The 25,089-nt window shown below is 30.9% G+C and overlaps 1 protein-coding gene across 3 annotated transcripts in view; it reads right to left on the reverse strand.

The window, feature by feature from the left end:
• The window catches only part of LOC129959951 (lysine-specific demethylase 6A-like), a 177,141-nt gene that overhangs the window by 107,820 nt on the left and 44,232 nt on the right, over positions 1-25,089 (reverse strand). The window contains exon 1 of one of the 3 annotated variants that reach the window (XM_056072870.1): positions 6,446-6,911. The exons of the other annotated variants lie outside the window; for them this stretch is intronic. The gene's annotated coding sequence lies outside the window, so the exon portion shown is untranslated. Of the gene's footprint in view, positions 1-6,445; positions 6,912-25,089 lie in introns of those variants that run through there. 3 annotated transcript variants of the gene reach the window in all.

Raw genomic sequence — 25,089 nt, forward strand, 5'->3', positions numbered from 1 at the left:
GCACAAACACTCAAGTATTAAAGCAAAAACAAAACTTTCTACAAAGCATATTTCGAACAGCTGACATAAACGCAAGCTACATCAAATTCCAAATAAACAGAAAAACGAAAAACACTCATAAAACTATTATGAAAAGAACATCAAATTTAGTCTCGTGTGAAGAAAATGCATACACTAAATCTTTCTTTTAAAAATGACAACTTGAGTATAAAAAGAAAAGGATTCTACAGGTTGTAATGAGTGGTTTTTACCTTATCGCCAGAGGGACTGATTAACTCCCGAATGGCTGTCAGCCTTTAAAATATCACATGCGCATTGGATAAAGTCTATAAATAATTTTAAAACACTCCCGCCCCCATCTACCTTTCAAATCGATCGCAATTCAACGACCCCGGGGGGAAAGGACTCAGACGCGACTACTCTAATTAAAAATATTATCTTCGCTGAAAAGATTTCTAAGTCTGGTCACACAAGCTGCGTCTCGTCAGCGACCCCCACCTCCCTGCCGTCTCATACAAGACTGAAAACCACGATTTCTCAATTTAAAAAACAAAATAAAGTATGGGATTCAATACGGTTATGCAATAGCGATCGGCCTGCTATTTTTTGCACTCTATTGATAGCCGAAAAAATTTATCACCCATATTTAGAATAACCTTTTTTTTAAAAAGATACTTGGATCTTCTTTTTGTCTCATTATATTTTGCTAAATGTTTGCAAATAAACTGTGGAAATTTCTAAGACATCTTTCGCCAGCTTACAAAAATTGCTCTGAAAAACACGCTATTTTACTAATTTATGCATTTTTATACAGCATTAATTATAGAAGGTTTTTAACAAAACAAAATATTATAAAATTTTTCAGATATTGAAAATGCGATTATTAACAATAGTAATGAGTTTGAGAAAAAAGCTTTTCTATACATGACGTTTTTAAAATACTGCATAGGTATTATTTTATATTTCATTACACATTTATAAAACCTAACAAATGAATAATGAATGATATGAATACAGCAACACACATAACTAATAAAAAAATTCTCATTTTAAAAATATTAAAATAAAAAATAGTTATTATTGGGTAAGCGAGTCTATGTATTAAATCGGTTGTTCATATTTTAACGCATCTCGTTTTTAATTCTCTTGACATTTTTTTTTTTTTTTTTTTTACAGATCTGTTTTAGAAAAAAAAGTGGAAGAAAATACCCGCCATAAGTTTTTCCGTTTTCTTCCATTTATAACTTTTATTAATTATATCTAAGTTTTTAACACCTTTTCTTCTTTGTCTAGGATTTTAATCGATTTTTTTTAAAATGAATAAAGCGAATTTTTCTCTTTGATACATGAACTTTTATGGTCTAAATACATCTGAGAAATCTACCGTAACTTTGCCATAGCTTGTCTTTTACAGGATATCTTATGTAAAAAACAAAACAGACTTGCCTTAAAAAAAAAAAAAAATCCAAATTTTTGTATAATTGGCCGCTTTTATTTTCTTCAGCTTAAAACTAAAGTCAGAACAAACTCATTTTACCTTTAAGCAAACCGGCGAATTAAAACCGTCGTCTATTCGAATAATCTTTCAATATAGAAATTATAGAAGTTGGGACAATTTTATTACATACCAACATGTCGCTTGTTGAAGCGAAAAATCTGTTACAAAAAGTTTTAGATAAAAAGCAATGTATAATAAAAGATGAGCAAATCCTCTTTTAATAAATTTAACATCGATAACTTTTCTAGCCATAAACAAATTTAATAACGTTTTTTAAAATTTTATTTCAATATCTGAAGAAAATGTATTCGATGAATAAAAAAAAAATCTTGCATAACATCTGATATACTGCGAACTTTCGGCACGAAATACTAAATTGCATCGTTTCGAATTGAGGTGTTAGAAACATAAATATGCGGAAAGCACTAGATCAAAGAAATTCAAGCTCTGAATTGAAATAATAATAATAAAAAAAAATTTAAACTAGAATCACGAATTATATTCAAACTTACACATAAAAAAAAGTCTAGCTGTGGGGAGAAGAGATGGCATTGTTATGGGACAGAAACAATGGTAACAGAGAGCAGCTGTTTCTAGGGGGACCACCTGCCACTTGCTATAACATCAGTTTGATAACGGTTCCGGAGAACTCCTTTTCTAGAGGAAGGGATTCAAGGAAGAATTTCGGTTTTCCCTGCACATTTCGGAGGGATTTACTTGCGAGCTCTATTTTTAGCACACTTCAGTGGGAAAAAACACACACAAAGCGAGAAGTGATCAATATAAATATTTCGATCATTACGGTATTTCGGCACTTGCGTCTTTTAATCATAAAAATTGAATTCGGGACCCTTACTTACAAAAATCGAATTCTATTTTTAAGATTAAAAGACAAATGCCGCCATGACCAAAATATTTAAGTTTTCCTTGATCACTTCTCTTGAAGTGCGTTCTTTATCCAGCTAGATGCGCTAAAAATAAATCATCCGAATTCATCCGAAGTGTGTAGTAAAGACGGAAAGTGAAATGAATTTTCTTTATTACAAAAATCGAACCTCCTACAGCTATACTTCACTTCGGACATTGATTTGAAAGCGAAGAAGCATTATTATTAATTCAGAAAAGGGTATCTTAAATAGTAGATGGTGATCCCAAAAGCGAGAGCGCAAAAAATAATGGATTAGCGAAAAATTCTCAGATTGTTCTTTTTAAGATTCACTAAAATATGTAAGTAAAAATAGTTAAAATCATCTTACCTTGAAACATCCATTTAAAATGCCCGATTATTATTATTAATTAATGCACCATTTTCTAAATAAGTATTTCAATATTTGGGCCTTTCCCCCCCCCCTTTTCTTTTTCATAAGGATGCCGAAAGTGGGGAAAAAGGCAATTGTATATAATTTTAAAAATGCCCCCCCCACTTTTGAAAGAAATGGCTTTAATTTCAAACTTTTTATTCTTTTTTTTAAATTCAAGCACAGTTAATTTATGGTGCAAAACTGTTGAAAATGGTGCATTTTATATTTAACTGATTGCAAAAAATATTTAAATACTTTTGGGAGGAGAAAAATATCCTTAGACTGATGAATACAAAAATATAATATCTATAAAAGATTTAAAACTTATCTAGTCTTAAAAGCATGCAAAATCTTAAAAATTATATAAAATTTCAATTTGTGAATGGATTTAGAATCTACATTACCAATGACTTTACTGAAAATTATAAAAGGATTGGAGAAAATTATTTAAAGATTAATTTAGAAAGTCATACAAACATAGTTAAAATTCAAAAATATTAAAAGAAATATCAAACTTTTACTGAATAGGTGGAAGAACAGGAAGTGGAATTTTTCATGCTTTCTTTTAAACTCGCTTTTTTTAAGATCCCTTCCTCACTTAACAATTGTGCACCATAAAAAAACCCCGACATAAAATATTAAATTACAAACTTTAGAACTGGAATGTGGTCATATAGTAAAACACCAATTACATATATATGTGCATAGTAGAGCAAATTTCATCACTATATTCTTGAGTTGCTTGAAACCTTTAATTTTTATTAGTTTTGCAGTGAAAACAAGGCCCTTTTAAAGTCACAATTTGCCAACATTTATTTTTAAGAATTATTTTTCTAAACTTTTACATCTTCTCAAATCACTCAAGAGTCAAAAATTTAACAGATAATATTTAAGAAGCAGTTGCATACAGAAATTGATTTATATCTCTAAAGTCTTCTACAAGTCTTAAAATTAAAAAAAAAAAAAAAAAATACTTTAAATAATATACGACTTATTAACAATCTTATCTATCTAAAAGTCCTCCTCAATTATAAATTAAAACTTTGAATTCTTTAGATATATATAAAAAATTATTGAAAAAGTTAAGGAAAATGTTTGGTTTCCAGGCAAAACTGTACTCCATTAAGAATCAAATTGTCTGATGATAGAATAAAAAATCTCAAAATTTATGCAAAAATTTATAGAAAAAATAATAAAAAAACAGTAAGTTCATTATTAATGGCATATTTGAATTTCTAAATTCAATGTGCAAAAATAAAGAGAATCAGTTTTCATTCTGTGCAATCTTTTGCATTGGTTCATTTAAGAAAGAAATAGATTTACTTCATTGTGAAACTACATACTGCTAAAAAAATACATGCTTATGATCAGTTATACATTTAAAACTTATTTTTTAAAATTTATTAATTTTCAAAATGAAACATGTTGTGAACTTTAGAAGGTTAATATATTATCACATTCTAGTTCTAAAATTTCTATTTCTTATAGTTTAGAATATTTATAATACCTACCTTTAAAGTCTGCTTCCATCCATCAAACATAGTTCTGAAAATTAACATTACAATCAACTTACCTGTCCAAGAAAATTATTTTGAGATATTCAAATAAAGTCTCCCCTCCCCCTTTGAATTACAAGATAAGTCTTTACTTAGCTGTATAGATATAATTATATAGGCATGCTTATAAAAAAAAAATCCAAAAAAGGAAAATGCTTTCTTTTTAGAAACTTAAGCACATTATCTAGTTATTATCATAATCCCACCTCCCCAAATAAAAGTCAGAAAAAAGCTTTAATACACGTTCATAAGCATTTGTAAAAATTTAGTTTCCCCAAAATAAATCAGTTAAAATCAGCAAAATAGATAAATGTAGGTCAACAGTTGCAACACAACATATTATGTTATAGAAAATATTAGAATGCAGTTTAATAGAATGATAATATTGAAACTAATATTTCAAAGAAAAACTTGTTAATGTTCTGACAAGACTTTAGCAACGACAAATTATTTCAAAGAAAACTTGAAAAATTATTTCAAAAAAATTTTTGACAAATTATTTCAAAGAAAACTTGAAAAATTATTTCAAAAAAACTTTAGCAAAATAAAAAATTTCAAAGAAAACTTTAGCAAAATAAAAAATTTCAAAGAAAACTTTAGCAAAATAAAAAATTTCAAAGAAAACTTTAGCAAAATAAAAAATTTCAAAGAAAATTTGATAATGTTCAGACATTGACTTTAGCAACGACAAATTATAAATTAGCTTTCGTTTCTTAATTTTTCAGGAAAACATAATAAGAGGTATAAACCTCTAATCTTAACCATTCTATTTTAAATAGCAGAATGATATAAATAATATCTTTTCAAAAATGCAGAAACATAAAAAATAACACCAGTAACTGGTTATTTATTTGAGATAAAAACTGAATATGAAATCAGAAGATTGAAAACAAAAAAGGTTCAATTTTTACAAATTAAAAAGTCAGTTGAGTCATTTCTGTTGGTATAATTTTATTTTACAAAAGCGGGAGAGGAATATTTAAAATGGTTTACAAAAAACAGCTCATTTTCATATTTACTTAAAACTGTATTTTGCTAATAACTTAAAAACCACACAATAATTTGCACATGTAAATTTTTATGTGTCATAAAACACTACAATATTCAAACTTGTTGAATAAATAATTATACCCTGTACATATGAAGGGGGAAAAAAGGACTTCATGTTTTAAGATCATTTTTTTATAATTATTTGTAAATTATTATTCTAGCCTTGCTATATTCATGGAATACAATTTCTTACAACTTAAAAGGTTTTTTTTTTCTACAGCAAAATTCAAAAGTTTTTATAATCCGCATCAATTAAATATTGAACATTATGTAACTTTTAAAGTGAGGAAAGCGTTATTACTCAACAGATTAGTACATATTTTCCATTATTTTTATTACTTTATATTTCACTTTAGTGAAGCAAAAGCTCATTACAATGTTAAAATAAAATATAAAATGTTTTTAAAAGTAATTCATCTCAATTACAGATATCGACAATTAATTAGAAATATTCCTGTCAGAGCATCGCGTAGCGAAAAATCAATTAAAGCGCGACTAAGCAATCTGAAGTAGCGAGATCCGTAGCAAAAAACCAGCATGTTAGCAACGCGAATAATTCATTTCACTGAGTGGATGAAAACAAGAAAATGAACTAATTAGACTCAGCGCGGGTGTTTTAAATCTAATCAATATCACTTGAAGAGCGCCACCTGCGCGCTTTAGAACAATGAGCTTAAACATGTGGATGAAAGACACAAATAAAAATTCAAAGCTTAAGATTAATAACAGCGTAACAAAAAAAGTTATTTTGAAAGACACCTCTTGAATACCATAAATGGAATAAAATACAGAAAATATAATTCTTCATGATGCATGCGTTATAAAATATAGAAATCAAAATACAGCAAAGTTCAAATTATAAATAAATTACAAAATAATTCACCAATGAATAAATAATAATGCGCTAAGTAGCAAAATACAATTAATCAAATTATTAAAGCAATTTTTAATAAATATAGATATGATAAAAACGTGGTTACATAGAAACATAAAGGCATAAATTTAATGGAACAAAACTAAAAAAAAAACAACTCACGTACTTGTTTTTGACGAGACAGCTAGTGCAGCGGCAGAAAGATGATTGTAAGAAAGCCGCAGTCGTCGATGCAGAACGGAAAAGTATACACACACCAAATGAGAAGAATCACATAGAGTATTCAAGTCGACGGCTTGGAGTAAAACACACGCGGGCGCAGGTGGACTCCAACTAATCAAAATACCTGAGCGAAAAGCCGAGGCATTGACAGTGAAACGGCATCAACACAACACAAGAGGAGAAGGGAGAATCGCAGAGCGTGCGTACGGAAACACAGAGGGGAATAAACAAAAGTCTCTCTCACACTTAGTATATAGCCTGGCAGGGCTGACGTCACGGGGGCAGAATCGCTCCTGTAGCCAATCCAATCACACTCGAGCTTTGCAGTTTGGGGTAGCCAACAACCCTACAAAGCACGATTCCTATTCCACCAGCGGAAAACAGCCCCTAACCCCCACATCCGTGGTTCGCTACACAAAACCCACCAACCGTGGGGTACACCCTTCTCACCATACCCTCCCCCCTCGAGCATGCGTATTCTACTTTGTGTTCGTGGAACGTCTCCACTCGCTCTAGAGGGGAGATTGGCAGCGGAATCGATAAGAAAACTACGCTCTCGGACGACAACCTCATGACACAATTTTTTACTCCTTACTTACTGAAAAGTTTTACAGAATCGCCTCGTCACCCTACGTTCATTCACAGGAGCGTACAACTTTACACCCGAGCAAATCACTCATCAACCAGCGACCATCCATTCGCACGAAAGATTAACTGCTCCAGCAAGCGGCTCACACATGGATTATTAAATGCATGCCCGGTCGTTAATTGAAGAACTATCTTTGCTCGACAGCTATGGATCTCATGTATTACATGAAAAATAGCAGAAACTAAACAAAAAAATCCCATTTTTTTAAAAATAAAACTAATTTCATTCGAACAGCAAAACATTTAAGAAAAGAAAAAATAAATATTTAAAAAAAAAACAGAATTTTTCTTTTTTATTACGAGCCGTAGACGTAGATGGGGTTCAAAAAATTTGATATTAGATTCTACATACATATTTAATTTTTTCTTTAATAGTAAGCAGAAGTAATTAATTTTGATTTGAGACTTTTCACCAAAGTTTTCAAAATTAAAAAGTCTGATCAAATTTTTTAAAAATTTACTATCAATTAATAAACACTTCATTGATTTATTTATCTTTCTATTCACTACATATAGTCGAAGTAATGAAACATTTTTTTTTTTCTGATTTCACGAGGGGTCACGGAATTTTTTTAAAGGCGAAAATGAAAGTCATACCGGAAACTTTTAAGTAACCATGGTGCAAATTAAATCTATAATCATGCCCACCCTAATACATAAAATAAATAAATTCCTCCTTAGTGCTTTGAAGGAAAACTTTGAGAATAGAGATTTTAAAACATGAGACGGGGGGGGGCGATCCCAGGTAGGATGGGGTTCAAGGTCTCAAAAATATAGCATGTCTTTCAACATGATTCTTCATCAATTAATAAAAACAATTAAGATACCTTTCTCAAACAGCTGTATTAATTAGATGCATTTTAAAAAATTCTTTCATGCATATATCACCTATGTATTTTTTTAAATGCACATGCTTTAGGGATCGAGGAAAAGGTTTTTGTGCACATACGTTACGGTGAAATTTAAGGTTCAGTGTTACTTGCGCTCAGTCGCATTTACGCTAACTCATTAAAAAGTGTCATTTGCTCAAGCTTTATAAAGGTGACCACATTATAACTTTTATCTTCGCTTGTAAGATTTCGCGATTTCACAATGTAAGCCATATGGAAATCAATCACTGTCAGAATGGGAATGATACTCCATGTCCCTGATAACGAAACGAAGCTTCCGTGAGAAAAATGCTGATGACCCTTACTGAGTTTCAGACAAGTGTTTAAGATAATAAATAAAATGTGGGAAATTTGCTTTAAAAATTTATTATAAAGGAACACGTTTATAATTTTCCCACACGAAAGATATTTATACGAATTATCATTTTGATGTGCATAATACGAATTTAATTCAATAAAGTGAAGTATAATTTTTAGTTTTATGAGGATTTAATCTTTATATCTCTTAAGGTTTAACTTTATTTAACAAAATGAAAAAAAAAATACATAGAAAGTGCTTTAAATTCAAATTTAAATGGTTATCAATGTTTAGTTCTTTCAATATGTATAAATGCTTGTATGTATATATATTCCACAAGCTAATACTTGAAATGAGCTAATGTATTTTTTACGTTAAAGTCGTTCAAATAAATTACATTTTTTTTTTTTTTTTTTTTTTTTTGCAAAATAATAAGTGCTTTGGCTAAAATAAATATGATAGAAATCATATTAATAATTTTAAAAGTAACTGCTGGCTATTTCTCAGGGGGGAAAATATATATATATATATATTCTCAGGGGAAAGAAAAAAAAACATATTTTCAATAAGAAAATGTTGATAATTACTGAAATTCCTTCAAATCTGAAATATATTACCTCATTTTCTAGCTTATTTACTGTGAAATTTAGCTATACCTAATCCAATGTACCAGCAGTCGATAATTACTGAAATTCCTTCAAATCTGAAATATATTACCTCATTTTCTAGCTTATTTACTGTGAAATTTAGCTATACCTAATCCAATGTACCAGCAGTCGACATTTAAATGCAACATCTATACGTACGACATTAAAACGCTTAATTCTCCGATACAGCATCATAAGCTAAAGTTTTATTCGCAGGTAATGTAGTAGCAAATTTCTGCCTATTTTCTTAAAAACGCTGGCAATGATTTAATACTAATTTTCAATTTGCCCTAAATCTATGCACGAGAGAAATGCACACTAGAAATAAAATATACTACTTTATATTTTATTCGCTCTCCCTCCCCCTTTCCCCCTGAATTTCTTGCCAAAAGTATAGATTTATATGGATTGGGCCTTTACCGTAATCAAAATTGAAATTACAATAGTAAATATTTAAATATTAGGCCGTAAGCTAAGAGTAATTTCACAACTATGTAAGCATGGCTTCTGAAGTCACTTTTTTTTTTTTTCTAAAAAGCATTAACTGGTTGCATTTGGTAGCAAGTTTTTGTTTTTTTAAATACTGCATCTAGATATACTCCCAATTACAAAATTTCATTAAATAAGGTAGGCAACTGCACGAAAATTGTAAAAATCAAATTTTTATAAGTCCATCATAATTTCAAGAGTGAATTAGTATAATTTTTCTCTTATTTTCATCTGTAAGTACACAATTTCTCATTTCTATCTAGAAAATGTGCAGAGATACGCTTAGTTTTAAATTTCGAAGGACTAGTCGGAAATGTGCAAGAAAGCATTTATTTTAGAATGCAACTAATATATAATAATTATGGCTTCAAAAATTTGATAATCACGCATAACGTTGTTCACTTTTATTGTTCGGCAATTGCACCATCGTTTTTATAAAGAAGGGAAGGGGAAACTTAAGGAATTGAACATTTAAGACATCTCAGAGACTTAATGGAATACTCAGCAAGAAAAGAAATTTTTTTTTAAATCGAGCTTTTGCAGTTTCTAAAAAAAATTATATTATATATATATAATATTGATAAATCTTTGTTTGATAAATTTTTGCTGACTAACTCAAAAAGCCAGTCTTTATGTCACATGAACTTCATCATATATGCCCAAGTATTATTAGGATAATGCAATTCTGTATAGGTGTCGAAGGTTGTAATTTGGAACAAATTTTTAAGCACTTTTAATTAATACAATACCAGGCTATTTTCTTAAAAAAATTAATGAAAGTTATGAAATATATTATATGCTTTAGCAAAGGAAAGATAGAATTTAAACCGCTTGAAATTAAGTAACAAAGCATGTTACATACTTTGAGAGTAGTAAATTTTATTGACCACAGTTTAGCACTTATTACAGTATAATTTTATTCAAATACTTGAAAGATAAAGTTAGGTTATTCTTTTTTGTGGGGGAGGGGGAGTTCCTCCAAAAGGGAATTAAATTAGAATTAAAATTATTTCTTGAATTTGATGTTCACATCAAGAAGTCTATCGTAGCTCTCAGAAAGCAGTTATAATCATTATCCTTAATTGGAATTGGATAAAACTAAAGCAAAAAGATAAAAATTAATATAAAAAGGCACCAAACAATAGAAAAACTAAGACTATGTGTTTTTATATCTTGAGGAACAAACAAATAAAAAAAAAAAAGAAATGCTACAGTTTATAAAATATCAAACTTCAGTTCAGATTTTATATGCTGATATGAACTTGAAAATCAAAACCTATTTTTGCATTACTGAGCTTAAAGAAATTAGTGATGTAATTTGAGGAACCATTTTCTTTAATCGGACCGATGAAACAACTTTAATAGGCTATGTTTTATTCTACTTTAAAGTGTATTTCTCAGAAAGTTTATTCCATTTTTAAAGGCAAATAAATAAACTACAAAAAATTTACTGCTTTTGCTTTATTAAAATTACTTTTCTGACAATTTTTATTAAAAATTATTTATATGATTCAAATGTGACAGACTTTCCTTATTTCTGCTATTCTAAAAATACCCCTTTTAAAGTAAGCAACAACAAGCTAATTTTCTTCTTAGGGCAACAAATATTATTGCGAAGGAAACAAAATCTATAGAACGATAATTGTGTGGAACTCTCTAATCATTCTATTTACTGACCAATTACAGTTTTTTTTTTTGGGGGGGGGGGGGTAAAATTATGTAGTTGTATCACTGAAACCTGAATATGAAACCAAAACTTATGTCTTGTCATAGCCTAAAAATTCAATTACCTATGTATTAAATAGCCTATTCTATATAATACGTAATTTTCAAATTTAGCATGTGAAAATGTCCTCTTTAAACATCTAGTTTCTTTATCTTTTTTGTAAAATATACATTCATTATCAGACATCATAACACATTTCTCTGTATAAAAGCAGTATTGATTATGTAAATAGAATTCACATGATTTGAAATATTTTTTTAAAGAATATTTGACATAAATGTGTGTTGAAATGAACAAAGATTTTTTTTTTTTTTCTTACATAAAGAAAAGCAGAAGAGTTTTTGAAATCGATTGCAAATCTGTTGCAAATATATATGTATATATATAATATTAATCATATATCATTCTTCATAACATAAAAAATTGTTTTTTGAAAGGAAAAAAAATGTTTATTTTCCTCTTAATGCTACTTATTTAAATATCAAATTGACTTTCGACATAATTAAAGCTCTGACAGTCAGTATTTTTTTTTTTTTTTAACTTTGTATATGACCATATTTCGTCAGTATTTTTTAAGTAACAAAAAGTGTAGCATTCAATAATTTAAAACTGGCAGATAATTGGCAGAATCCTATGATCGAAGTAATCCATTTATGCACATTTTTTTACTTCAATTTTTTTTTCCATTACAAATTTGATTTTAATAAATATTATGACAATTTTACTCCTACTAAAAAGGTGTATTGAAAACTATCGAGTTTAACAATTTTTGATACTTTTATATCCACAACAATTATTATAGAAGTTTGTTATTCTAAAATTTCATATATCTATAGTTTTTAGTGCCAATTTTTCAAAGATTATTTCAAATTCTTTTTGACTATATTACAATCAGGTTAGTAATTAAATTAATTTTTTTGTATATTTATTATAAATTATAGCTTTACATGGCATAATATCCAAATAAATCAAGTAGTTCGAAAGGAAAGCTTATAAATGCAATAATTATTTTATTTTCAATATTAAAAATTTCGAATATTGATGATAATCAGGCAGTGCTTGATAAACTCGAAGTCTCCTTTTAATTTTTACTAAATGTTTGTTGATGTCAATTTGAGCTTCATCTGGATTACAAGAATGGTGCATTTCAGAGAAAATACAGTTGTCTTTTGTTTTCAACAGCCCATTACACTTTTCGTACTTTTCGTTAATGCAATGCCATGTTACCACATTTTCAAGGCTACAATGATACTGCCGATATTGATATCCATTATACACAACTAACGGCTTCCTTTTGATGTTTTGAAAACTTCAATGCTGTTATTCATATTTAAAATCTGATCCAAATAACAGAGAGAGAAAAATCAAACACATCGAGCACCTAATCGAAAATAAACTTTCAAAAATGTTCCTAGCGTTCTTAAAGAGAAATTATCAGTTTTACTGTGAGAAAAAAAAAGGTGAATATTTCAAGAAAAAGAACCCTCCATCAGCAAAATGATTCTCTTATCAAGAATTATTGTTGAGAAATATACATTCTCTATAGCCCCTCCAGATGCACGCCAAGTTTTCCTGCCAAAGGTAATTAAATCCCAGGAAACCTACAATGCAAGCGCAAATGACACTATTTAATGAGTGAACGCAAGTTCCACAATCCCAAATTTACTTACCCCTCCCCACCCCCCCACCCCACCCCAAAAAAAATTGTCCGATCGTGAAAGTCTTAGAAGCTTACTTTTACCCAATGATTCTTGGAGCCGATATTAAAGCTTCAAGTTTTTTAAGTTTTTGTAGCTGTCGCGTACAATCTTCGACATTAAAGATTGAGTCTGAACGCCCAAGGCATTATCCTATTTGCACTCTCATCGTGATTTTTTAAAAACACAAATCAAAATACTAAAAAGTTACTACTAGTTTTGTATTACCTGGTCCATTTGTACAGAAAAATACATAAAAATGTTCCCTACCCAAGGATCCAAAATATACATATGGAATTAATTTTAAAATCTCAGTTATTCCATTTGTTTAGCATATTTGATGTCTTGCATAATTGCAATGAAATCAAATTTGCGCACATTTGTAATACATAATATGTTACAATATCATGCAAAAAACTGGTGTGATAAGTACATTTTTATCTTTACTTAGAAGATTTAAAGTTAAAAAATATTAGAAAGTCTATGAAATATTTTTCAAAAATATTGAATATTTAAAATATAAATTCTGCATTATATTCCGTATGATATAAATTCTATAAATATATGATACATAAATTCTATAAATATTCTATATTCTTGTATTTCTCCCAAGAATATTCTATAGATAAAATATTCAAGAATATTCTATTCTAATCCAAGAATATTCTATATTCTTGGATTTATCCCATTAGATACATTTTAGTTCAATTCTTTTTCACGTATATGTGAGTGTTGTATTATTTCTAATCGCATTTTATTTTAACTCAAAATTTCGTATTCAAGTGGTAAAAAAGCCTTCAGGAGTGGTACGGAGAAAATTTTACACAATATCATTACATATTGTGACCACGAAGCAGAAAATGGGGAATTAAAATATTGCCGAAAAAATTTAATAATATATAAAAAAGAAGCATTTTAATATAAAAAAGATCATTATTATTCTGTAAAAATTATTTACCAAATTTTAAGAACAGAAATTTTTTATTTAGTCTTCATAATTTAATGTTTATGCCCCTTACATTAAATAAAAATTGCTCTGAAATATTTTATTGAGTATTAGTACCTTCTTCCATCTGTATTACTAATTATCTGTAATGTTTACGTCTCATAAAACCGCGAGCCTTCATTGTTAAATGGAAACATCTCCTCCTTTCATCTTTCCTCTCACCCCTATTTTGTCGAATTAAACCCATCCTAACGCATGCGCAAAAGCGCGGAGGGTTTTACAATCCATTGTCAAACAGTATACAAACTTTGCCCCTCCTCCCGAACTTACTATTATTCTTTAAATGATATAATGAATAGTGGTAGCGCATGGGGCATAATAGGATTATTTCTCCCCCATCTGTCATCAGTGGTTTAACAAGGGTAAATGACGATCGGGGCATGGTATTATTTTTCACCCCTCATCATATTCCATTCTTAAATTGCATAAACGTTCTAATGCTTTGTCTCTTTGGCGCCTTTAAAATTGGTGTTCGAGCACGAATACCCTTCTTTGCCGCCGGCAGCTACACAATTAATAATGATATCGCGAAACAAATACTGGTACTATTAACTCTTTGTACTCGCATGGTGACGCTCATTCACCATTTAAGACGGTATATCATTTTGACGTTCTTTTTATTTATTTATTTAATTTTGACTGTTAAAAATACCTGCAGAGTAGTAAGAAGATGCAAATTAATTAAACGGGAGAATTCAAATTAAAACAATTATATAATATTTATTTTTCGGAGCAATAAAGAAGTCTTTGTATTAGGTGAATAATTATGCATCGAATTACTTTTCCGAGTGCAATGGGTTAATTAGACTTTCTATTCTGGATCAAAGATATGTACAAAAACATGAGCGTCATCTACAAAAGAGTGGCTTTTGCCAATGTATAATCTAGAGTTTAATGCAATTTTAATTTCTTGAATCTGTGTTGTTTAAATTGCAGTATCTATGAAAATAATGATTATTTTTCTCAACCTTATAAAAAAACTGGGCTACTTAGGTTGTCCTTCTAGACGGCGTCCAGTGTCAAAGAATAGTTAAGCTGCAAGAGCATGTGTGTAGTAGCACGTTCACCCCTCCCTCTCTTTATTCCTTCGCCAATTTATTTATTTTTTCCTTCCCAAGAATAGCCAAGGAATTAAGGCCTGAATTTTCCAAGATACGCAGATGATGGTCCCAATGAAGGCTACCAAACACTTTCAAACACCATCAATTTATTTTATCTACGAATTAGCAACAATTATGACAGTAGCTTTCAAAAATTGTTAATGAATGCATACTTAAAATAAATAATTTTTCCACTTTCCTTTTTATTTTTATGAAAAAAAAAATCAATGCACTGAAATTGCACCAAATTATTGTAAATCGTAAATACCTATATATATATATATATATATATATATATATATATATATATATATATATATTTAAACCGCTAATCTAGGACAATATTTAAGTAGATTCTTTTTAGGAAAGTTTACCTACTAAAATGGTTCCCTAGACGAAAATTCCCGAGAGTTTTTGCATATCTTCGATCATGATCCCTAGAACCCATCCTCATTTCTCGTTCAAAAGTTGACTCGGATAACGTTTTGAATCGGATTAGATTTGAACTGCGAGAGATTTGCTGAAGACAGGTGGAAGTCTGTGATTACATAGATATGTCATATGTCAAAGGGGAAGAAATGATGGGGGGGGGATCGTCTCTTTCGTTTCCTCGTGACTCTTTAACTATTGAAGATCAAAAGATTACTCAAATTAAACGAATAATCGCTCCATCATAATGAGCAACTTCTGCATAATAAATCCTTTTATATATATATATATATGTAAGCACACACATTTTTAAAGCAGAGTCGTGACCGAATAGAGAGAGAAGACACTTTTGAATTTTAAATTTCGCTTTATTCCATTCCGGGAGGCATAATTTATGTACAGGTAAGAAGCGACGAGGTACGTCAATCTACATCACAACACAAGAGCGAAAAGAGAAAAGAACGAGCGAAATATTTATCCCTATAATTATATACTGTGAGATTCTGATGGGGATTTCTTTACACGGGTCGATTTAGGTAAAGGAATTATAGGTACCTTTTAAAAGAATTTGTTTAAATCCACAGATTTTTATTCCTTCACTCGGAGCGTGAGAACCGCTGATTTAAGTATTTTTACAAAGCATCTGTAGCATTAATTAAATAAAAAGAGCAACTGGAATAAGAAACAAGAGAATATTTTAGAATTAACCCTTTAAAGGACCATTTTTTTCTAGTCATATTATGTTAAAATATTTTTAGGCTTGAAATTAGAATAAGAAAAGGGATTCATCTAGCTTATTAGATAAATTTAATTTGATTAGTTCATTAATTTGTTTAATTAATAATTAAGTAACAAATCAAGACACATCATCTTGTTTGAGATAAAGAACTGAAGCATCTAAGTTTCTGACTTACTAAAAAAATTTATCAGAACTTATGCCAACCTACATAATTTCATACAAAGATTGATAAATTTGGTGGGAAGCATACTTCCCACGACCCTAGAAAGGGTTAAGCCAATATGGGCCAAACCAAGATAAAAATTGGGAAATTAATTAGGATTTAATTTAGATTTAGCGATATCATTATATATGTCACTTCTTAGAAATCTAAAATCGAGAACCCAATTAGTTGATATAAACACAACTTAATATTAAACTTCTTTTCTTGTATATGAAGTATAAAAAAAGGAAATATTGTAATCATCAAAAACTTAAAACCTCCCTCAATCGGAAAGATACATTTTTGGAATATGTCTGTTCATTTGTAATCACGATAACTGAAAAACATTTTGAGCTAGACAGATGAAATTTGGCATATGGTCTCTACTTCAAATTTGTAGATTTTTACAAAATTTCAATGAAAATCATTCAGAGGAAATATGTTTGCCCGGTTGCCTAATTATACGTTAACAAAATAACTACAAAGTAAAGAAAAGTGGTTGGATAAAATTTGGTACAATTTAATATCTAATGTGTAAATATGCATCAAATTTGAAACAAATCCATCAAGGGATTGACCGTCTTCGGTCTGTACTTTCACAAGCATAAATGCGAAAATTGAGAAACGCAGCAACTTAAGTGTGTGAAATTTATTATGAGATTTTGTGACTAAAATTACATATCCGATTTTGGTTTACAATAGTCGGAAAAACAGTTGTCTAAAACAGACATTCGGTTTTCTAATCCTTGTGTATTAACAGCGATTGTTTAGTTTAGTTTTATTAACGTCCCGTTTTAAAGCAACACTAGGGCTATTTTAGGATGAACTCGTAATTTTGAACGGCGGATAGATGACGAGGAAGACAACTGAACTGGAACCCCCTCTCCAACTTCCGCACCACACCAACAGGAGGACATTTAGCCCCGACGGTTTTAGCGTGCACCAGACCCGCTTACAAGACGGTTTTTCAGTGCAATCGGATCTCGAACCAATAGGCCCGAAGACTAGACCTTACCACCAGGCCAACGTGGCTTCCCTGCGATTAATCGCCAAATAAAATGCAATAAAAGTGCACGCTAACAGGCTTCTTAGTGACTATTGTTCACCAGTGCAGTGCAGTTAATGATACATAAAAATATTCATTAGAAAGTACGTGAGAAAGTTTCGGAGAGATTACTCGCGGTGGTTGTTCATAGATAGCAGAAAGTATGATCACCTTATGGTCTAGGTTTCAAGACTGGAAAATTCGTTGTGTTGAAAGTTGATTTTCCGTTGTAGTCCGCGATTTTCGCGAGCTAATGGGTTTATCTTTTACTATTACAGACTTAAATTGTGTTAGCTATTATAGAGTAGCTTATAAATAACAGTTCACATTGTTTTAAAAGCATTTGAATTTGTTCGCAAACGTTGCATCTAAATAGTGATTTAAAAATTCAGCCGATACAGGCTTCATCTACACAAAGGGTCTTAAGGCTTAACGACAGGAATATTTAAAATTATGAAGTTGAATTTAATCGCTATTTATGTGCAATGGTAACGAATACAACCAAATATTTTATTTATTTAGAAGAAATAAATGTCTTTTTATAAGCGATGCTATAATATCTTTGTCCGTTATACTGCATGATACAATTTAACCCTTTGCACTCTGAAAAGGAGTAAAATTCATAATTATATATATATAAATGTAATAATTCTTTTTAGTGCTTACGAAGCTTAAAAATATAGTTATAGCTTTCTTATAATTACTAAGAATTTATTTGAGATCTCTAGTTATTGTACGGTTTTTATAATAAACGTTATCTAACGAGAATGTGAAAACGATGCATCTTTCATAATGGCGTGAGCAATGGCAATACAGCAGAGCAAGTTTTTAAAGATTTTTACATGTTGCCTGAGATAAATGGATTAAATATAGTATAATCAGGCTTCTCCCCCGTGATCTGGACGTCCCGGGTTCGAGTCCCGGTTTGGGCATGGTTGTTCTTCCTGTTCTATCTGTGAGATGTGTGAATGTGCCCTCCTGTAAAAAAGAGTTGTGCAAGTGAATGAGTGATGCGTGAGTAGTCAAGTCGTACTCTTGGCCCAAGTTGGCTCTACGATAAAAACAAGAGGCGCTCCCCCTTAGGCTTAAATCAGCTGTCTTTGAACAGCGGACTTATCCGTGGCATGTGCCACAAGAAACAACAAAAACAAAAACATAATCAGGGTAACCTGCATCTTATTTTATGTCACCCACAAAGCGATTCGAGGCTTTCTTTTAATTAGAGTTTTTTTTTTAAAATGTATTTCCTAATTTTATACTAGAAATCTCAGGAAAATATGCATCAGTTTCAGTTGTGGCCTTTTAAAAATGTGAAGTCTGAATGGGTCAAGCAAATTCCAATATGAATGGCTCCAAAATACATATATTGACTTACCAAAATAAGAATCTTGTCACCAAGAATTTAAAGCTGATAACAACACAGATTATGAGACATATACTAATAGGTAAAATTTAAAAGGCTTTAATGCATCTAAATACATTTATATGCAGGACTAAATGTTCACTTTCGACTTTATTTATAGATTTTAAAACTTCCGGAAAGATCATTCATCGTACAACTCAATTTATAAAATGACAGGTGATGAAATTGAAAAGCAAAGCGTGAAGTATTTAATTTACATATAATTCATGGTAGTATAAAATAACAGAGGCAGTTTATCACAGCGTTTGCAAAGTTTCAACTATATCTAGAAGCCACAATCAAAAACTCATTTAGCTTTATTCGCCAATTTTGTAATTTAAATATACAAAAGTGACACAAGTTTAGAATTAAAAAAAGCTGAATTTTACAGACAATAATGAATCTTGTGATATCGAGAAGTGAAGTAAGTTTAATTTATTGAACCATGAAATAAATTTATATAAAAAGTTCTTAATATATTAAAAAATATTGTAGAATTATAATTTAAAATAAAATTAATGAATGGCAAATGAATTACTAAAAAGATTTTATTAAAATAAAATCTATATAAAAATGACAAGTTTGATGAAATGATTGATAATTTAGTTTAGTTATATTAACGTCCCGTTTTAAAGCAACACTAGGGCTGTTTTGGGACGGACCTTGTAATTTTGAACCGCCGTCAGATAACGAGGATGACCCCCCCCCCCAAACAGCTGGCCGACAGAGAATTTGGTCAAAAAACAAAAACTTCACAAAACAAAATTTATATAGGAAAGTTCCTTTTGATATTTATTGCTGCTATTTCAACAATGCGTTTGGCTATAAGTTTTGCCGGTGCCAATAAAAACAAAGGCAGATTCGTCATGTTTACTGTCAAAAATGCAAGGAAACAGTAGCTAGAAGACTACTAATAATTTTTTATTAAAAAAATATGAATTCTGAAAAATATGACAGATTTTTTTCAAACTATAAAACTGAGTAAAGATTTTCCTCATTCATTAAACAGTAGAATAATGAATATATTTTAAAAGGTATGAAATCTTTTTAAAAATATAAAAAATAACTTGCTCTTACGTATAAAAACTTGAGTTTTAATTAAAAATAATTGCTTTACTGTTTTAGATGATTAAAGGTCTTTTTCTCCTATATGTTTTCTTCTTTTTCTTCCACAATAAGCCCAGATCAAAGGTGCAACAACTTCGGTGAAAGGCACAGCACTATACTGTACCACTCACTGATTACCGAGTAAGGTTTAAAGTACATAATACATGCAAAACTATTTATAATCAAGGGTAGTATTCGCAACAGAATTATTAACTTATAAATGAGGTCAATACAAAAAAAAAAAATCTATATTGAAAATCGATCAAGGGTACAACACTTTCCCCTATTAATATTTTATTATAATTTAAAACTTTCATTTACGGCTATAATTAAATAGTATAAGATTAAAATGTTTTGATATTTGATTACAGACATTTCACTTAGCATACACAGATTGTTAATTGGGCAATGCTTTCATGATGGTACATTTATATATTTCTTATTTACGTCGTTCAAAGTTTTAAAACATTTGCATTATAGGGGAAAGAGGAGGTCTGAAATTAACTGTCACAATAGCGGATTTGTCTTTCAGAACCCATCTTGAATACATATAAGCATTTATTTATATAACAGAATAAGATGGACAACACTTTCGTACTCATTAGAAACAACAAGCCGCAGTTTCTTTTCCTTTATAAGGAAAAGAAACCAGAAAGTGACACATTGAACATACATGTTAAGACGAAAGCAAGGACAGTTAATGGTTGTTAATGCTATTTTTGAGATCGTCGAAAATTCTCCAGAAATTCAAAAGCATATCGAGGACAATATTAAAGATACAACATCAATCTGGAATGCCACATCAATGAATGAATGGAAACGAGCCCGAAAGCGAAGAGGTAAATGCACAAGCTAGATGACCTTGAATGCAGTGTCATGTCCTGTTGAGAAATGACGATGATCACGTTTTCATCTGATGAAAAATATTTCAGCAGAGTTCCCAATGATGCTTTGATTTTTATAAGTCAGAAGGAGAAAAAGCAAAGAAATCGGAATATGACCCAGTTTTTCCCTCCTTTTTTTTATCTTTTACTGAAATACCTACATATCTATTTGCTTCTTGAAGTTAAATTGACTACTTCGAGTTGATTGGAACAATTCTTGGAAATAATTCGACTGTATTTTGTCTTTGGAAGTGGGGAGGGGGTTAGAGATATCGCATGACTTGAAATAGACAGAAAAAAAACTTACGGTAAAAGACAAAGAATAAAAAGTTCAAGTCATTCTGTCATCATCCACTATATTTTTTTAAAAAGCATAAAAAAACAACAACCTTGCAGTAAATTTAGAAACATTATCATTTTATACCTGGACCTACCTGAAATCGAATCTAGAATCATCTGAACACTTGCTAAATGAATGCGTTTCTGAAATTTAAAGCTATTTTTCTAATCATAAAAATATGAAATATCTTCATATCCGTAACATAATTTACTTACCTTCTATAGACTAGAATAATATCTACAAATGATACAGAAATTGCTGAATGTTAGACTGCTGTAATAACCAATTTTATAGAAATTGCGGAATGATTCGGTTATTATAGCATTTGACTAGCTGCATACTTCAAACTGCCTTGTCGAAAAGCGACCACACAGGCGACTTCGAAATACAACAATGAAATCTTCACAATACTGCAGCCCCATTTATTACTTCACCAATCGAACAAAAGAAGATTATCTTGACGTCACTAATAGCTAAGAAAAGTCTTAGTACTCTGGAAATGACAGAAGCCAAAACTGAGAAACCTTAATCTACAAAGAAAGTTCTTATTTTCAGTTTCGAAAGGGGTATTTTCGTACAAATTCTATGAACGGTCATTGACTCGGAACTTAAGCAAAAACAGCTGACAGTTTTAGCGTCTAAGATTGACTTAACTTGCATAGTCTCATTTTGTTATCAGCGATTAGAACATCTTTAAAAGTTAATCGGACGCAAACGAGAGACATAATACTTTTGATAGACATGGTATTATGTACACGATCAACTTTTAGCCGACTGCTTCCAATAGGGCTCTAAGCATAAGGGCTTCCGCGCCACAGCACTACAAAGAAATATATTCGAAATTATTCAAAATAAAATTAAAAATCTGTTTGTATTTAGAACATTAATTTTAAGGTTATTTCATGTTTTTAAATTCGCTTGCTAATCTTAAGAATTTTTTGTTGTTGTTGTTTTGTTTTTTACATAACCATTTGTTATAAGCCAGTAAAATGCAGCTACAAAAAAGGCATTCTGCAAAGAGGGGTTGTACTTTTCCCCCTTTACTGCAGGACTCCGATAGCTATAAACAGGCAAGTGCTCACAGTGGTCAGATCCTGCACGGAAGCAGTTGTATGTTTGTAAAAAAAATGTTAATCATTTTGTTTATTTGGTTTAGAAAAAGGCACAAGAAGTTTCTTTCTCTCTCTCTCTCTCTCTCTCTCTCTCTCTCTCTCTCTCTCTCTCTCTCTCTCTCTCACTCACTCACTCACTCACTCACTCACTCACTCACTCACTCACTCACTCACTCACTCACTCACTCACTCACTCACTCACTCACTCACTCACTCACTCACTCACTCACTCACTCACTCACTCACTCACTCACTCACTCACTCACTCACTCACTCACTCACTCACTCACTCACTCACTCACTCACTCACTCACTCACTCACTCACTCACTCACTCACTCACTCACTCACTCACTCACTCACTCACTCACTCACTCACTCACTCACTCACTCACTCACTCACTCACTCACTCACTCACTCACTCACTCACTCACTCACTCACTCACTCACTCACTCACTCACTCACTCACTCACTCACTCACTCACTCACTCACTCACTCACTCACTCACTCACTCACTCACTCACTCACTCACTCACTCACTCACTCACTCACTCACTCACTCACTCACTCACTCACTCACTCACTCACTCACTCACTCACTCACTCACTCACTCACTCACTCACTCACTCACTCACTCACTCACTCACTCACTCACTCACTCACTCACTCACTCACTCACTCACTCACTCACTCACTCACTCACTCACTCACTCACTCACTCACTCACTCACTCACTCACTCACTCACTCACTCACTCACTCACTCACTCACTCACTCACTCACTCACTCACTCACTCACTCACTCACTCACTCACTCACTCACTCACTCACTCACTCACTCACTCACTCACTCACTCACTCACTCACTCACTCACTCACTCACTCACTCACTCACTCACTCACTCACTCACTCACTCACTCACTCACTCACTCACTCACTCACTCACTCACTCACTCACTCACTCACTCACTCACTCACTCACTCACTCACTCACTCACTCACTCACTCACTCACTCACTCACTCACTCACTCACTCACTCACTCACTCACTCACTCACTCACTCACTCACTCACTCACTCACTCACTCACTCACTCACTCACTCACTCACTCTCACTCACTCACTCACTCACTCACTCACTCACTCACTCACATACACTCACATACACATACACATACACATACACACACACTGGAAGTCTATATTATCTTATGTGTAAGAAGCCCCCTAGCTAGTCAGTTGCCACTGATGAAATTCGATGAGTTCCTTGGATTGCAACATCTGTGAAAACGGCTTCGAAGTAGACTTATTCTAATAGATTTATGCCAGGAAATGTAATTTTAAAGCCCTTAAATTCCTACTGGATAAATATTTTGAGTTTTTACCAAAGTTAGAACAGCGGATTAAGAACGAGCATTGCCATTTCTATATAGAAAGTGAATTGAAGCTGATAAAGAATATGCGATGTATTTCTACTCTACACTTCGTGAGCAATACGACTTTTTCTTTGCTCCCTTAAATTTCCTATTAACATAATGATAAACTACTGTCAATAATGCGAATTTATTATGCTTAGTTTGAAGTAATGATGACAAACTGTAATTTTTTTAAACAAAATTCTGAACTGGTTTTGTTAGTTAAGTACGGCCCTAACTTTTATGTTCTAAACGATCATGAATAAATAACTTTTTAAGGCCCTTCATTCACCCGAGCACTTGACTGTTATTCAACACATCAATTCAAAAAAAAAAGGATTAAAAGTATTATAATTTACGAATTTTAAAAAAAATATATTTTTCTCATAATTATTATAAAACTTAACCTTTTGCACTCGGAAAAGTCATTCAATGCAAAATTATTCGCTTAACACTATGAGCTCGTCTATTGTTCCGAAAAATAAATATATGTAATTGTTTCAAGTTGAATTTTCTCCGAAAAATTAATTTACATCTTTTTACCATTATGTAGGTATTTTTAACAATCAAAATGGAAAAATAAATAAATAAAACGTCAAAATGATGCACCGTCTTAAATGGTACCTGAGAGGCAACATCCGAGTGCATTATTATTTAAATTTCATACTGCTTATTTATTTATTATGCATCAGTTGTTAAAACTGTTAAATATTCTAAACGAATCTTCGTTTGAATTTTTAGTTTAAGATTTGTTGCTTCTCTAGTTATACTAATTTTTAGATGAAGTTCATCGTAATTCAGAATTTTGGATAAATCTACTTTCGAATAAGTTCGACTCGTTTTATTATTTTGCATTGCTGTTTTGCTTACAAAATCATGACTTGTTTAAATAGATCTAAGTTAGTTCTGTAAATATAATGCATCCAAATCATCATTGGTTGTTATAATAATATCAAATAAAAAGAAAGTTTTTTTTTTAATTTTATTTTTTAGATGAGAAATAAAAATATTTTTTTCTCCGCTTGAATGATGAATGGAGATTCAGTTTGAATTGATTGCTGAATGAATAGAAATTCAGATTGAGTTAAAGTAATGTACAATCGTTTAAAAAAAGGGGAGGGGGGGAGGAATAATTACTTTTTCTCCTTTATGACAATATTGATAGTTTGAAATAATACATTTAACCTGTTTTTTTTCCCACAAAGTCTTTAAAAAAATTATACAAATTTTGATTTAAATCTGAAAATTACTTTAAAAAATCATTCATTTAATATTGTTTTGTGTGTGTGTGTGTGTGTGTGTGTTTTTTTTGTTTTTTTCCTGCTGCGCCAGTGATTTTTTTTAAATGAATTTTTTTTCCCTTATAGAAGAACGATTCATTTCAAAAGAATAAATTATTAGTATACGA

This window comes from Argiope bruennichi, chromosome X2 (genome assembly GCF_947563725.1).
Source record: "Argiope bruennichi chromosome X2, qqArgBrue1.1, whole genome shotgun sequence".
Lineage (NCBI taxonomy): Eukaryota > Metazoa > Arthropoda > Arachnida > Araneae > Araneidae > Argiope > Argiope bruennichi.